Source organism: Leiobunum rupestre, chromosome 11 (genome assembly GCF_980474605.1).
Source record: "Leiobunum rupestre chromosome 11, qqLeiRupe1.1.hap1, whole genome shotgun sequence".
Taxonomy (NCBI): Eukaryota; Metazoa; Arthropoda; class Arachnida; order Opiliones; family Sclerosomatidae; genus Leiobunum; species Leiobunum rupestre.
In genome coordinates, this window is record NC_143394.1 from 52,158,449 (window position 1) to 52,174,310 (window position 15,862).

A 15,862-nucleotide genomic window follows, 5' to 3' on the forward strand; every position below is an offset into this window, starting at 1 on the left:
AGTTCATAGATGGGCCTTATTATATTAAATATACTACTCAGTTCGCTTGCAAGTCCAAGTGAGAGCTGGGTGAGAGAGTCAGTGTCGATTAAGATCGGTGTATTAAATCAATAACGAGCGTCATACTTATTTCTATTATTTTACTATTGGCTCTAGATATTGCCGTTTAGAAAATGATCTGTATGTCGAGAAAGTCAGAGCCATTTAGTTTTAATACGAATACCCTAGTTACGTACGTTAAAACAGACGCGCGGGCTGCTGGCACGTGCTGCTTTACTCGGTAGCCGAGTCGCCTTGGTTACAGACGGAATTCAGAGATGATAGCGTTGCCTACGGTATTAGAAAGGCCAGTGCAGGCCTCCCGACCGGAGGGGCGAGTTTATATTTTAACCACGCGTTTCGTTGCTTCTGGAACACGAAAGATAGCTCTCCGATCTCGACTTAAAAAGTGGGGTTTCAAAAAGTTAACCTTCAAAAAACAACATTTTTTATTAAAATCATTTAAATTAACGAAATGTGACTCATCGGCGTCAGTGATGGGCACCGCTCCTCTCATTGAGAGCCCTTTTATTATAATGAGCGAAATTGAGCGTCAAAATGGTTTTTTAAAAGAGCGCGAAACGAAAATGAGAGGAGCGCTTATTTAACGCTCAAAAAAGAGTGGAAAGAGAGGAGCGATTATTTTACCGCTCAAAAAAGAGGGGAAAGAGAGGAGCGCTTATTTAACGCTCAAAAAAGAGTGGAAAGAGAATAGCGCTTATTTTACCGCTCAAAAAAGAGTTGAAAGAGAGGAGAGCTTATTTTACCGCTCAAAAAAGAGCGGAAAGAGAGGAGCGCTTATTTAACGCTAAAAAAGAGTGGAAAGAGAATAGCGCTTATTTTACCGCTCAAAAAAGAGTTGAAAGAGAGGAGAGCTTATTTTACCGATCATAAAAGAGGGGAAAGAGAGGAGCGCTTATTTTACCGTTCAAAAATGCGGGAGCGTGAGCGGATATTATGCTAGCGAGTGCGAGTGGTGAGTGAGCTGAGCGGCTCTTCAACAAAAATGCCCAACACTGCTCGGCGTTTTATTACTTAAATTTTCTACAACGCGACAGATGGCACTTGGTGAAATTGAAACCTCGTTGTTGCCTAGGCAACGGGGTTCAGAAATAAATAGAAGATGTTTCACGTGCGCGGGCGTTTATAGTAACCCCCAGAATCAATTTATTCGAGGAATTTTATTTACAAGTAGTGTTACTATTTTTTTAATTTATCTTTTAACGGTCACATGGCGTCATCTAGTGAGCAGAATCGAAAGTATTAATAATTTAAACTTTCCTGAATACAAAATTTTCTTAATTTATAAATACTTGCTGTTACGAAAATTTTTATAAACTGGGTTAATTTTAAAATATTTATAATTAATAAATAAAATAAAATAACGTTATAAATAAACAAGTTGACCCAAATTCCACATCGTATGGGTTAAAATACTTCCCCAGACATGTTTAAAACATTATTTATTTTCAATTTTATATCGCAAAAAAGAACCAAGTATTGTGTAAACACGCTAACAGATTCATGTTACTAATGGTTGTGCGTTACAAAGGTTAACTTAGTATCATACTTATGATTATCGTTACTTTTGATTGTACGTTACACAGCTGCAGTTAATGTCATACTAGTGGAAATTCTTACTTATGATTTTACCATTTAGTGGCGTACTTATGTATATTTATAACTTATGTTTTACGTTACACAGTTTCATTTAATGTCATACTTATGTTAGTTATGATTGTCCTTGCATGTTACGAGTCATTGCTTAGGCAGACAGATACTGTATAAAATCTTTCTCAAATTATTTACTGAGCCCAAAGCTATCAGCTTCTTAAAACGTTGCAAACATTAATAAACAACGCTTTGTTTGTTTGTTTCAGTTTCGTTTTTAGCCCTCTATAGGGAACTAACACTCCATAGCTTTGGCTGTGGCTGGCATGTTGTTTAGAATGTTTTTTTCAATAGGAAAAAGCATGGGTCGCATCGTGTGACGTAGAACTGTTAGCTCCCTCTATGAATGTAGCACACCCCATCGCGGCTGCCCCGAAGGCGGAGAGTAGGTAAAATCGAAACGTAATCATAATTATAATTTTACGAACCGTAATCAACAGCCTGAAATTAGAAAGCGGACCGCTCTAGGCGTCTACCAGGAGATAAAAACATCTCGCGCCTCGCAAATGGCCTTGAAGCTTTATTATAAGAGATTTTAAAGAAACTTCACACCGCGACGCACTACCTCCATCTCTCGGGCTGTAAAAACACTCATGATAATAAACTATGCTATAGTTATAACGCGTTTCAAGGTTAGAGTTCCATGGCCGTTCGCGATCAGCGGAGAGGCTCGGGATCGAAACCCGCTGAGTCTAGTTAAGAAAAATTATATTCACTCGTCTCTAACGTTGTCGTGGCACAAGACTTCTACTACTACTACTACTACATTTCGATCATACCAATAGTCCCACTTGATATACAGGGCGTCTACATTTGATCGGCCCAGGCATTTTTCTCAAAAACTATATTTTCTAGAAATGTGAAATTTTCAGTATGTACTCTCTCGGGGGAGATCGTTGTTATTTGTAAATTTCTGAAAAATCGTGAAATATTTCTTGGTTTTAGAAGTGTTAGTTTTTGAACGCTACGTGGTAGACGAAAAGTTTCAATAGGCAAGTTGTAGAGCATACTCGAAAACTTTTAATGGAATTAGTATGGTGGAAATCGGACATTTCGTCACTGAAATAATTGGTCATGAAAAACCAACAAAATTGAAACGCCTGGGCCGATTAAATTAAGACACCCTGTATATATCAATGTGCAAATAGATATAAATTAAAATATTAAATTATAAATTTTGTTTTATACGTGATATGCAAAAATTATAATATATAACGTATTTATAAAAACTTATTTTAATAATTAAAATAATAATAATGAGAGGAATGTATCGTGTTCCATTCAAGAGATGGTACTCTAGACCTAAAATCCTGATGGACGGAATATCACCGAAGCTATAAGCTACAGTTTCAGGCTCTTGGTAACGCAGTCAACGATTATAGATTAATGGCTAGGCCTAAAACCATTTTATTTCGCTATTGAAAACCAGCCTTAATCTTCGGCTCCGAATGTCTATGAGAAAACTACACTTAAATGATTTCCAAATAGTTTTCTGGCCTTTTGACCTTTCAATTTTTGGATGTTTGCTTTGGTTTTTTTTTGCCGTATGATTTATTTTCGATATGCTTTTCTCGCTAACGTATTTTACGATGGGGCACCCTAATATCTCTAGCAACGCGATTTTCTACTTCAAAGAGACTATTTTTTTATTTATCCCTGAAAACAAACGGACCTTAAATCGTTTTGCTATAAGCTATATATCAACAGATTCTACTTTTGGCCCCTCGCAACTAGATTCTAAACGAGGGGCTGGTTTCCATTACACCAAAAACAAAGCGACGGCAAGCGCTGACGCGAAAAAGTATACAGCTTGCGCGCGTCAAAACGTGTCCACGTTCCATAGTTGAGGCGACGCTCCGTCACGCGCTAGTGGAAACCAAGGCTTAAGTTCAGTTTTCACTAGCGCACGTACCGATTTTGTTGAAACTCGGGGGTTAGGTAGACCTTATGGTAATAGGTAAATTGCCAAAGGGAAAAGTTGCAATGGGCTTTAGTTTTCCTATGGCAACCGAAAATAATTTTGACCTCTCCATTTAAAAAAGCATGGGATTTTCTCGGTTACCCAAATTTTGTTAAAATTTAACCAAAATTGATCAATTTTATCCAAATTAGGTCAAATTCATCTTTTTGGGTAAGTTTTGAAAATTTAATTTTTTAAAATTTTTTAAGTTAGTAAGTACCCTGTAAAACAGAGAAAATCCAATGCTTTTTTAAATGGAGATTTTTTTAAATTTGAGAGGTCAAAAACATTTTCGGTTGCCATGGGAAAACTAAAGCCCATTGCAACTTTTCCCTTTGGGACTTTTCATACTAATATAGGGTATACCCGAGGGGCAGATCACTTTGTTACAAGGTGTCCTAATAATTATGATTAAAAAGTTAGTCATTATTTAATCATTTTTAATCTTTGTACAGCCAAAGCTACAGATTTAATTTTAATCTAATCTAATCATGATTTAATCATACGAGGGGTGTCCTAATAATCATTGGAGTTAGCTACCCCTCGGCTTTACCTAACCCCGAGTTTCAACAAAATCGGTGATAACCACCATGGGTAGTCTCCTTGTTAGTGGAAGCTACACTTTAGGTGGATAAAATTTTATAAAAAAATTATATCCAAGTTGGATTGTGATCAACATTTGGATCGAAAAATGTATTGTATTTGATTCAATTACAATCCATAAAATTCAACTTTATACCGGTTTCATCAAAAGTATTTGATCTAAATAAGATTGGATTGGTCTTAATTCAATTTGGTTTAAAATTTGGACATTGGATTAAGTATTTTTGTGAGGCAACGACGATTTTAGAAGTTGACTTTCGTTTTTGTCCAGCCCTTGGTGCGAACTCAGCTCGGAAATTTCATCTTTTTCAAAACAGCGCCCTCTGTGAATCGATTTCCAAGGATATGAAATGTCTGTCGTTGGCGTCATAAACGGCTTACAGCTTTTTATAGATTCGACTTAGCCACCTTTAATGCACTGGCAAAATACTCATCCCGGAACATTTTTTTCTGCCGTGAATATTATTCGACGCGATAAATACTTTTCGGCTATTCTGGGATTTGGAGGTAGATTAGCTTCGTGTGTATGACAACGAGCAATTATCACCTAACTGAGTTATGGCAGTATAGGGCCCCTAGTGTGTCAAATATTCCAAAACCGAAATATACTATTCACTTGAAAGCGCAATTCGAAGTCTAGGACGGTGACATAACGGTTCTAGCTTCTCCTATGATCTAGCGTCTGCTACAGATAAATTAAAAAGTCATAAGAATGTTTTCCTTAAATAAAACTTATCAAAATATAAACGATGCAAAAATTATATGAAACGCAAGTGTCATTATTTATTAAGTCAATTTTACGAATAACGACGAGGAAAAACTAATCGCGTCTGCTTTAGCCGCTACCTGTTTAGGTTTCAATGGCGAACCAAAGTGGGCGTAGCGATAGTTTTAGGTCGCGAATAGGCGAGAGTGTCGAAAGGGTTCGGTCTGAATATTAGCATTAAAACAGTCGGGAGTTTGATATTTATGGTTATTTTGTTACTTATCGTAGCTATGGTGCAACGCTTTGACGTCATTTACACCAGTTCTGTTCTTAATTGATAATAGTATGGATTTGGTGTAACTTAATCGAGGTAAAAATGTTTAAAAAAATTGTTAATTATTTTTGCTTGTTCCGGGACAAACAGTGTACACTCGTTACTCTTAATGAAATTATTCGGCTGTTAATCTACATCAATAGAGCATATCCAAAATGGACTTTTAAGCAGAGAAAACTCTGACTTCACAGACGGCCAAATCGAATTACTTCTCTTTACTGTTGCTTTTGGGAAGCAGTCGAAAATGTAGCGCAAATATACGGTGAACTTGTTATGATGAAAGTTAAAAGTGTGCACTTTTACACCAAGAATGAGTGTCCACCTGATATATTATTCTTCGTTCGTTTGTCCCCTTCATCCACGCATTAAGAATTACTGGTGCAATAAGAGTTACTGGCGCAATAAGAGTTACTGGCGCAATAAGAGTTACTGGCGCAATAAGAGTTATTGGCGCAATAAGAGTTGCTGGCGCAATAAGATTTACTGGCGCAATAAGATTTACTGGCGCAATAATTAGAGTCACTGGCGCAATAAGAGTTATTGGCGCAATAAGAGTTACTGGCGCAATAAGATTTACTGGCGCAATAAGATTTACTGGCGCAATAAGATTTACTGGCGCAATAATTAGAGTCACTGGCGCAATAAGAGTTATTGGCGCAATAAGAGTTACTGGCGCAATAATATTTACTGGCGCAATAAGATTTACTGGCGCAATAAGATTTACTGGCGCAATAAGATTTACTGGCGCAATAATTAGAGTCACTGGCGCAATAAGAGTTATTGGCGCAATAAGAGTTACTGGCGCAATTAGAATTATTGGCGCAATAAGAGTTACTGGCGCAATAAGAGTTATTGGTGCAATAAGAGTTACTGGCGCAATAATTAGAGTCACTGGCGCAATAAGAGTTATTGGCGCAATAAGAGTTACTGGCGCAATAAGAGTTACTGACGCAATAAGAGTTATTGGCGCAATAAGAATTACTGGCGCAATAAGAATTACTGGCGCAATAAGATTTACTGGCGCAATAAGATTTACTGGCGCAATAAGATTTACTGGCGCAATAAGATTTACTGGCGCAATAATTAGAGTCACTGGCGCAATAAGAGTTATTGGCGCAATAAGAGTTACTGGCGCAATAAGAGTTATTGGCGCAATAAGAGTTACTGGCGCAATAAGAGTTACTGGCGCAATAAGAGTTACTTGCGCAATAAGAGTTACTGTCGCAATAAGAGTTACTGGCGCAATAAGAGTTATTGGCGCAATAAGAGTTACTGGCGCAATAATTAGAGTCACTGGCGCAATAAGAGTTATTGGCGCAATAAGAGTTATTGGCGCAATAAGAGTTACTGGCGCAATAAGAGTTATTGGCGCAATAAGAATTACTGGCGCAATAAGATTTACTGGCGCAATAAGATTTACTGGCGCAATAAGAGCTAGTGGCGCAATAAGAGTTAAAACGCTTTTATGATCTAAAATTTCAAAATTAATTCAAACAATGTGACCTGCATGGTTGTTTATGACAAGACAATATAAATGTCACAGTATGAAAAGTATCGTTTAATTGCGTCTGTTCTTACTCTCCAGCCAGAAGATAGATATAAAAGATGAGCTACGTGAATAAATAATTTTTCAAAATATACTGATAGGGCCTATTATAAATGGGATAAAAATATAACAATGGTTGGTTTAAAAAAATTAATCGATAAATGAATAGGATTTCATACCCATATCTGCATAAGCGATTCAATCTATAAGTATCTACGTTTGGGTCAAAATGTGGACGATAGTGACATCTGATGAAATAAGATGATTAAGATCTACTTGACATCGAGCCTCCTCTTGCTAGTAAAGCAACTGTCGGCTCTATCATTGCCTTGCCACCTGTTTTATGAAAAAGACACTGTTAATGCAAGGATCCTATATGTTAGAAGGATATGAGGCGAGGGACAAAAAATGGCAGCGCCGTCGGTGGGTCATGCGCGATAGAGAATCCGTCTTTAGATTCCGTCAAGGACAAAACATGGAGGAAGCACCGCCCAAATTTGTCCTTGAGGGAATAGAAACAAGACGTCCCACGTTTAGAGGCTCTCTTAATATCGACGGCGCTGCCGGCGTTTTGAAAACACGCCTGGCCGGAGGGCTACCTATCCTTCTAACATATAGGAAATAGCCAATTGATAACGTCGTCAGAGAGCCATTGTAGAGTATTATATTTAGACAAATTATACTAGATTAAGTGGGATTTAACCTAAATAAAATATCCCATCTAAAAAATTGCGTATTTACAAACACTTTTAACCATATTACAGGGTAATGATGGATTAAATCGGTGTATCCGAAATGAATGACTTTGTTTATCATAAGTTCAATTTAATTTTTACATAATTTTTAATAATAGATTAGTAATAATTAATAAATAAAATATCAATTAAATTAGATTATAATGTAAATATTTTCCAATTCAATTTTCAGGGTTAAGATATCAAGGCTTAAGTGGGCACTGTAAAGTGTAAACATGGTCATTTGCATTGTTCCTAGTTGTCACGAATTTGAAAAAATTGGTAACGGACTCTTGACGATCGAGGAGAAAATTAGTTTTCATTTTGTTCCTAATAACACTGAATTAAGGAGAAAATGGATATGCTCATTTCTTGGAAAACAAATTGTTGAAGACATTTCTGAATATGAACTTTTAATTTCAAATAAGGGAGATGCAAAAGTTTGTAGCCATCATTTTTTGAAATCAGATTTTAGTGTGTCGACAAAGAAAAAAGACTCTCCTAAAAAGTTCAATTCCATTTACAAATACTGAAAATGTTTGCAACAAAATAATTTTTTTTTAAATCTGGTCCTTCTAAACTACAAAATAAAATTGTTATCTCCCCTATTGGGAATATAACTGAGCAAAGATGATTATTTTCCAAAGATAAAGTAAAGAAAACCCTTTTTGGGTTTGCAAGTGAAGAAAGTTTTAGAAGCACGCGGAACAATCAAAAAAGCACTGTTCAAAATATAATATTAAAAGACAGTGATTATGGTTATTGATCAAAAGAATGTGATGTAAATAACTTGTCCAAAGAAGTTCCTAACTCATCAAAAGACTGTGATGTTCCTAACTCGTCCAAAGTCTGTGATTAGAATCGTATACTACAACTATTTTAATATATTTTTCTGTGCCATTAAAATGTCACTGTGGTAATGAGGGCTTCTTAAAAATTATCCTTGAAAAATATTTAAGAGCGCTTTTAAATAATCATGCCAGAGATGCTACGGATCGAAAAGAGCGCGTTAAAAAACTAAACAAAACACCTTTATCCACGAAAGTTTTGAAAATTTAAAGCACTAAACCATTGTTTTTTAATTGTATAATAATTATTGATTTTAATATAATTTTATTTATATAAACCTCATTTTTATATTCATGGGGGGCACCCATCTCGTTTTTCCGTGTTTAAGAAAAGCGCGCGAACTTGGAGCGAAATATTTGAAAGTTCGAAAAAAGTGCGAAAGGGAGACAAACTACTAGGGGTGGTAGACCGTCTTACTGTCTACTATTGCTGATATAGCGCGCGCCGGCCTTTATGTATTTCGGAGGCACCGATTAAATAGAAGCTATGGACGCCTTAACAATCGACCGCCATTACCTTACAGTCTACGGGGATGGTGATGAAAAAACCGGTTTTGGGGGGATGAAATTCTGCGGTAGAGGGCTTGCTCGTTGGTTTTCTGTACGATAATGGCGGCGCCCAGTAAACGTTTCTAAAAAGAGTATAATCGGTTCAAAAATTAGCGGCGGCGATCGGAAAGAAATTCTGTTGGGGGCTCGGGCCTTTATTTTTTATCCAAAAATGTACAACTCTAAATTTTTATTATATTATTTTTCTAATATCTCGTCCGTCAATGAATTCAATACATTGATAACAAAAGTTACGTCGATATAGCTTCAGAAAAATCTCTAGATCATTAAGCCTTTCTTGGCCACAATCATAATTTACGCAGGTATTTTTGGCTTTTAGCATAACTTAAGATAATTGGGTAAAACAGGGTACACGACGTGGCGGTTTTCTGTTTGGACGAAATTAACGAAATCAATTTTACGCTTATTTTATCCGCAATCTCAAAATAACTTCTGTAAAAAGACTGAATTCGGACCAAAATAAATTCAGTAAGATTAGAAATTTTTCCCTGATTGCAATTTTTCGTTATGAGAAAGAAAAGTGAATTAAATTACATATTCATGTTCCAAATCAATATACAAAGATTTTAATTTTAAAGATTTAGCGCGATTTTTAAACAACTTAAGGTTTTTAGTTAAGGGTGGATACAGTTTTAAAGTTTTTAGTGAATACTTTTCTCATAAAAGATACGTTGTAATTTAAAAAAAAAAGTTTTCATTTCGAAATATTACTAAAAATGTTTAAATTTTATTTTTTGAAATACTTTACAAAGCTTTTAATCTAGAGTTACTTCTCTCGTAAGAGACACGTTATAAGCTTCTGGTAACATTAAATATCACTGTCAATCGAGTTACGTTGATTCTGATTTAAATAAACTTATCTATTCCATTTATTTGTTTAACAATCGCTTTCGCTTTCAGCAGAATCGAGGAAAATAAAATCGGAAAAATTAAAACCTCCGCCTCCCGCGCGCATCAGCATCTCAAATTTGATTTCTTTTCTGAAGTGCTCTGCAAAATCTCTCGAGAAGATAACGACAGAAATCCGGTGGTCGAGGGGGGCGAAAACTCGAGAAAGTTTTTCGATTTCCTCTGAGCAAATAAACGCCCGAAATACGAGCAGTGCCAGAATAAACACGAGAGCGAAAAAGCCCTTGAAAAAGCATTCCTGGATGCGTATGATATTATTGATATATATATACTCGCGAGCTAAGAAGTTTCGCCGCAGCCTGCAGCCAGTGATCTGTACTCTTCGCTTCGAACCGCGTCCGTTAGGCATATCTTTTCCGCCCGCCGATACCAAAAACGGGAAATTTTCCATAATGTCCGCTTGGTCAAACATTAATTACGGCAGAAGCTCGGCACGCCCGCGGGATAGACCAAATTTGATGTACAAATTAAGAGTTCACTTAATTCTTATCAACTTCTTATTTCGTACGCTTTGTCAAAATGATTTTGGTAAGATCGAGTTTCTAAAACTAATACATCTCGAAAATGATTTATTAATTATTTCATATTCCAACGCAGTGTGATGTTTACATTTTACATGGTTATTCTCCACCACACTCCCCCTTTTTAGGCTTTCCGTTGCTATGCAACGCGTTTTGAAATTTTTAATGTTTAGGCTTAGTTTCTCTTTTAGATATAACAGTCGCCAGCCAGATTTCCCGCACTGTACTGATGAGTTCCAAATAGAACGAAACTGGTCAAACGTTGGAATTTCTGGCTATTTTATTTAGTTTTTATTTAGGTATTTTGTAGTTTATTACTCGAAGATCTATTTGTTTTCTCGGAGACCGATTGGTACGAGTTATTAGTAAGTTTTTTAATTTCTTCAAATTTGTTTAGGATTTAGCTATATTATCCCTTTTAATTATGGACTAATCTACTTTTTCGCGTATTTTATCATCCTTCGCACAGTCCATAGGTGGTTTCTTCTAACTTAGGTAATGTAATGCTCCAGGGAAACTTTGAGCGCGGTTCGGCGGGGCTACATGTTTCATGTTTATGACGTAGGCGGATACTTTTCGTAAGAGATGTTTCATGAATTTCTGATAATTGTTTCATAATTTGAATTCCACTACCCATAAATTATCTTATTGTTGTTAAAATGAGCGTTATTTTTAACTAAGTGTTATTTTTAAGTAAGCATTATTTTGAAGTAAGTTTTTTGATGTAAGTGTTATTTTGAAGTAAGTGTTATGTTGAAGTAAGTGTTATGTTGAAGTAAGTGTTATGTTGAAGTAAGTGTTATTTTTAACTAAGGATACTTTTTAAGTAAGAAATATTTTAAAATAAGTGTTATTTTAAAGTAGGGATGTTAATTTTCTGGAAAAATAAAATGCGGAAAATTTTCCAGAAACGTTTCCGGAAAATTTTCCGAATTGCGGAAAATCAAAAAAATAAAAATTTGAAACATAAATTACCTTTTAAGGGTTTTTAATGTTTTTAACTTTTTATCGATATAAAATGTCTAATATCAGTAAACATACTACAAAACATTAATAGCGTTACATTGTTAATCAGTTTAAACAAAATGAGGCGAAAATACCGCTTTATTTCAATTTGCAAACAATATATTAGACTAATCATGGAATGAAAACTTTTTTTTATTTTTTTCGGAAAAATACGGAAAATGTTCCGGAAAAAAGGTCTCGGTCATTTTCCGGAAAATTTTCCGAGCGGGAAATTTTCCGCGGAAAATTTTCCGACGTACAACACCCCCTGTAGCAAATTTGAGTCGGGCCGACGTCGACGAATGTACTAAAATTTCGAAGTCGGCCAATATCGCTATTAACCGTCGAAATGTCCTAGCGCGTTTTTGGTCGGTCCGACGTCGACCGGCCTTAAAATCGCGACAATTTACCGTATCCAATCCGACTATAAATGTTCTGAAAACGTACTCCAAAACGTCGTCGGGCCGACTTCACAAAAATGATCATATCCCACTATTCAAATTTTACTTTAGGCTAATTCGTGTATATAGATATAAAAAATGTATGCACAATCTTTAACATATTAAAATATTTTATTATTGAAAATAGTTGTTTTATTAAAATATCTTTATTATTACATTTTAATAATAATCAGCTAGGCTAATACCCAAGGCACCACCCTAGGCCTAAGTCATCGAGCGACTTTTAAAGCCTTTTAATTCAGGTGGCCGGGTTACAAATGCGTAGGAGGGTGGTGGCAAGCCCTGCAAGCCACGCGAGCCAACAGCTCCCTACACTAACTATTACCGTTAACCTCAACAAGTTTTTATGGAAGGGGAAACCGAAGATCTCGGGGGAAAACCCCTCTAACCAGTGGGGAGAGAACTTACAAACTCAACGCGGAAGGATTTGTTCCGAGTTTTCACCCAGTGCCACAAGCTGGGATCGAACCCGGCTCCTCTTGCTGCGAGGCGAAAGTGCTAACCACTGCGCCACCCCACATCTTTCTTTAAAAAAAAATGTAAGAATTAGAGATGGCAATACTTACTTTAAAGCGTTACACTAACAATATATTCAACGGTTGTAACTAAACCTATTTTATAGAGATTAACACTCAATATTTCAACACTGAAATGTGGAGTTCTTACAATAAAATAGGCGGAACAACTGAGAACGTGCCAAAACATAATAATTCAGACTGAAATGGTTACCAAACTGATGCATAAATGGCGCAGCGACATTTGATGGCGCGTTTTTCAATTTATTTTTTAAGTTTTAAGACATCAAAGGTGAAATTATTTCTAAAAGAAAATAAATAAATAAATAACAACCTCTTGTTTTTATTAATAGAATTTATACAAACTGTGTATACCACGCGATGCTTTATTGCAGGGGCGCTAGAAATACAAGAGATTTACCGCAATGAAAAATCAAAAATTAAAAAGAAACAGATTGATATTATACCTTTCTTTTTCATATTTTGTCTTAATAAAACCTGAAATTTAATATATTAGGTTCTATCATATATTAAAAAGATATAAGGTATTTTTAACGTCGGAAAATGGTTAATTTATGGTCGGCAAACCGACTCAAAATAGTCTTAAAAACGATTTGCGAATTTATGGTCGGCAAACCGACTCAAAATAGTCTTAAAAACGATTTGCGAATTTATGGTCGGCAAACCGACTCAAAATAGTCTCTAAATGATTTGCGAATTTATGGTCGGCAAACCGACTCAAAATAGTCTCTAAATGATTTGCGAATTTATGGTCGGCAAACCGACTCAAAATAGTCTCTAAATGATTTGAGAATTTATGGTCGGCAAACCGACTCAAAATAGTCTCTAAATGATTTGCGAATTTATGGTCGGCAAACCGACTCAAAATAGTCTCTAAATGATTTGCGAATTTATGGTCGGCAAACAGACTCAAAATAGTCTCTAAATGATTTGCGAATTTATGGTCGGCAAACCGACTCAAAATAGTCTTAAAAACGATTTGCGAATTTATGGTCGGCAAACCGACTCAAAATAGTCTTAAATGATTTGCGAATTTATGGTCGGCAAACCGACTCAAAATAGTCTCTAAATGATTTGCGAATTTATGGTCGGCAAACCGACTCAAAATAGTCTCTAAATGATTTGCGAATTTATGGTCGGCAAACCGACTTAAAATAGTCTCTAAATGATTTGCGAATTTATGGTCGGCAAACAGACTCAAAATAGTCTCTAAATGATTTGCGAATTTATGGTCGGCAAACCGACTCAAAATAGTCTCTAAATGATTTGCGAATTTATGGTCGGCAAACCAACTCAAAATAGTCTCTAAGTGATTTGCGAATTTACGGTCGGCAAACCGACTCAAAATAGTCTCTAAATGATTTGCGAATTTATGGTCGGCAAACCGACTCAAAATAGTCTCTAAATGATTTGCGAATTTATGGTCGGCAAACCGACTGAAAATAGTCACAAAATCGTAGCTACAAATATATCCGCAAACTTTATTGAAAATATTTTGTAACTTTTTTGAGTCGGCATATGGTCGTCGACCTTAAAAAGACTTTGCGACCACTACCCGACCTTAAAGCGAGTTGTTTGTGCTACAGGGGAGTACTATTTTAAAGTAAGTGTTATTTTAAAGTAAGTGTTATTTTGAAGTAAGTGTTATTTTTAACTAAGGATTATTTTTAAGTAGGTGTTATTTTTAGGTAAGTGTTATTCGTACTTAAAAGCGATTACATTTTCAGTAACCCTTGTTTAATACTTGAACTAGGTTGTTGGCGGCGATTTCTAGGGCTTCATGACCTGGCTGTTCCAACGACTACTAACGACGAGTCGTCAGTCCTGAGCCACGTATTAGCGACAGACTGTCAATAAAAATTATCGTTGGGAGGATAGAAATCATCATACTTAGGTTGTTAATTTACTTATGCCTATACTGGAAATCAAAGTTTCTACCTGAAACGAGAACAATGGGAATAAATTATCAATATTACGCATCGGCGGAGCTTCATCAACTGATCGCTAGATGGGTCTATAGTTGGATGGCAGCGTTTTAAATAAGACTTACTTTAAATTTGAATTTTAAAGTTGAATTTTTTTTATTTGAATTACAATATTATATTTTTTAACACTCCTCTTAGAGTTTGTACTCCAGTTTTGTATCTGACAATATATTTAACCTAACTCTGATCCAATATTACATTAGTTTGATATCACATTATCTAGCTGATTATATTACCGGCAAAGAACGAAACATCCCAGTCTGTATAACTGTCTCTACTTTAATAAAATTTGTTTTTATTAATTAGCAATTATATATTCAATTAAGATTTACATATTAGTTATAAAGTATAGAATTAATTTTAATTTAGTACTACATATTTTAAAAATAATTCATATTAAATATATTAATTTTTTGATAATTATAATAATTATAGTTATAGTTATTATAATTATAGTTTGAATTACCCGGTATCGCTGTTAAAAGGGCCCCGGGTCTGTTGCGATGCAGGTTATAAAAAGTAGATTATATTATTATTATTATATATATAATTAAAATAATATTACACTGTTACACAAATTTAAATCGGAATTTATGGTGTAGGGGAATGGTAAGCGCTTTCGCCTTGTAGCAAGAGGAGCTGGGTTCGATTTACTTTTCAACACTCTTTTCTTGTTCAACAATTTTTTTAAACAATTGTTGCCGTCATATGTTTTAAAAGGAATTGAACAAAGTGCAGTGAATTAAATAATTATATAATATATTTCGTACTTAAAACTAGCGTTGCTAATTTTCCGGGAAAAAAACGCGGAAATATTTCCAGAAAATTTTCCGCAAATCGGAAAAATAAAAATTGAAACAATAATTACTTTTTAAGGGTTTTTAATGTTTTTAACTTTTTATCGATATAAAATGTCTAATATCAGTAAACATACTACAAAACATTAACAGTGTTACATTGCTAATCAGTTTAAAGCTGGTCTAGAGGTTTAGTTTTACTTTCAGATTCGAAAAAATTAGGCGACAATGCCGCTTTATTTAAATTTGCAAACAATTTATTAGACTAATCATGTAATGAGAACCTTTTTTTATTTTTTTTGGAAAAATACGGAAAATTTACCAGGAAAAAGGCCTCAACACAACTAAAAACTATTATAATTAAAATGAATGCTCTTAACAATAATAATAATAATAAGATCGAAAATGTGACGCAAAATACATCCAGGTTAACAGAGAAGAAAAAGCCGCAACTACAGTCTTTGTTCTCCTTTCACGCGAATACGTTCTTGTTTAACTGATGCTAAAACGAAAGTATTTCTCAATCGAATAGCGGTTACTATTTTATCGTTTAAATTTGATTCTAAAATGAAAGCAAATTTCCATTGTTCCGTCATGAACCGTTATTCGCCAATGAGTCGCGGATAAAATCGAAAAG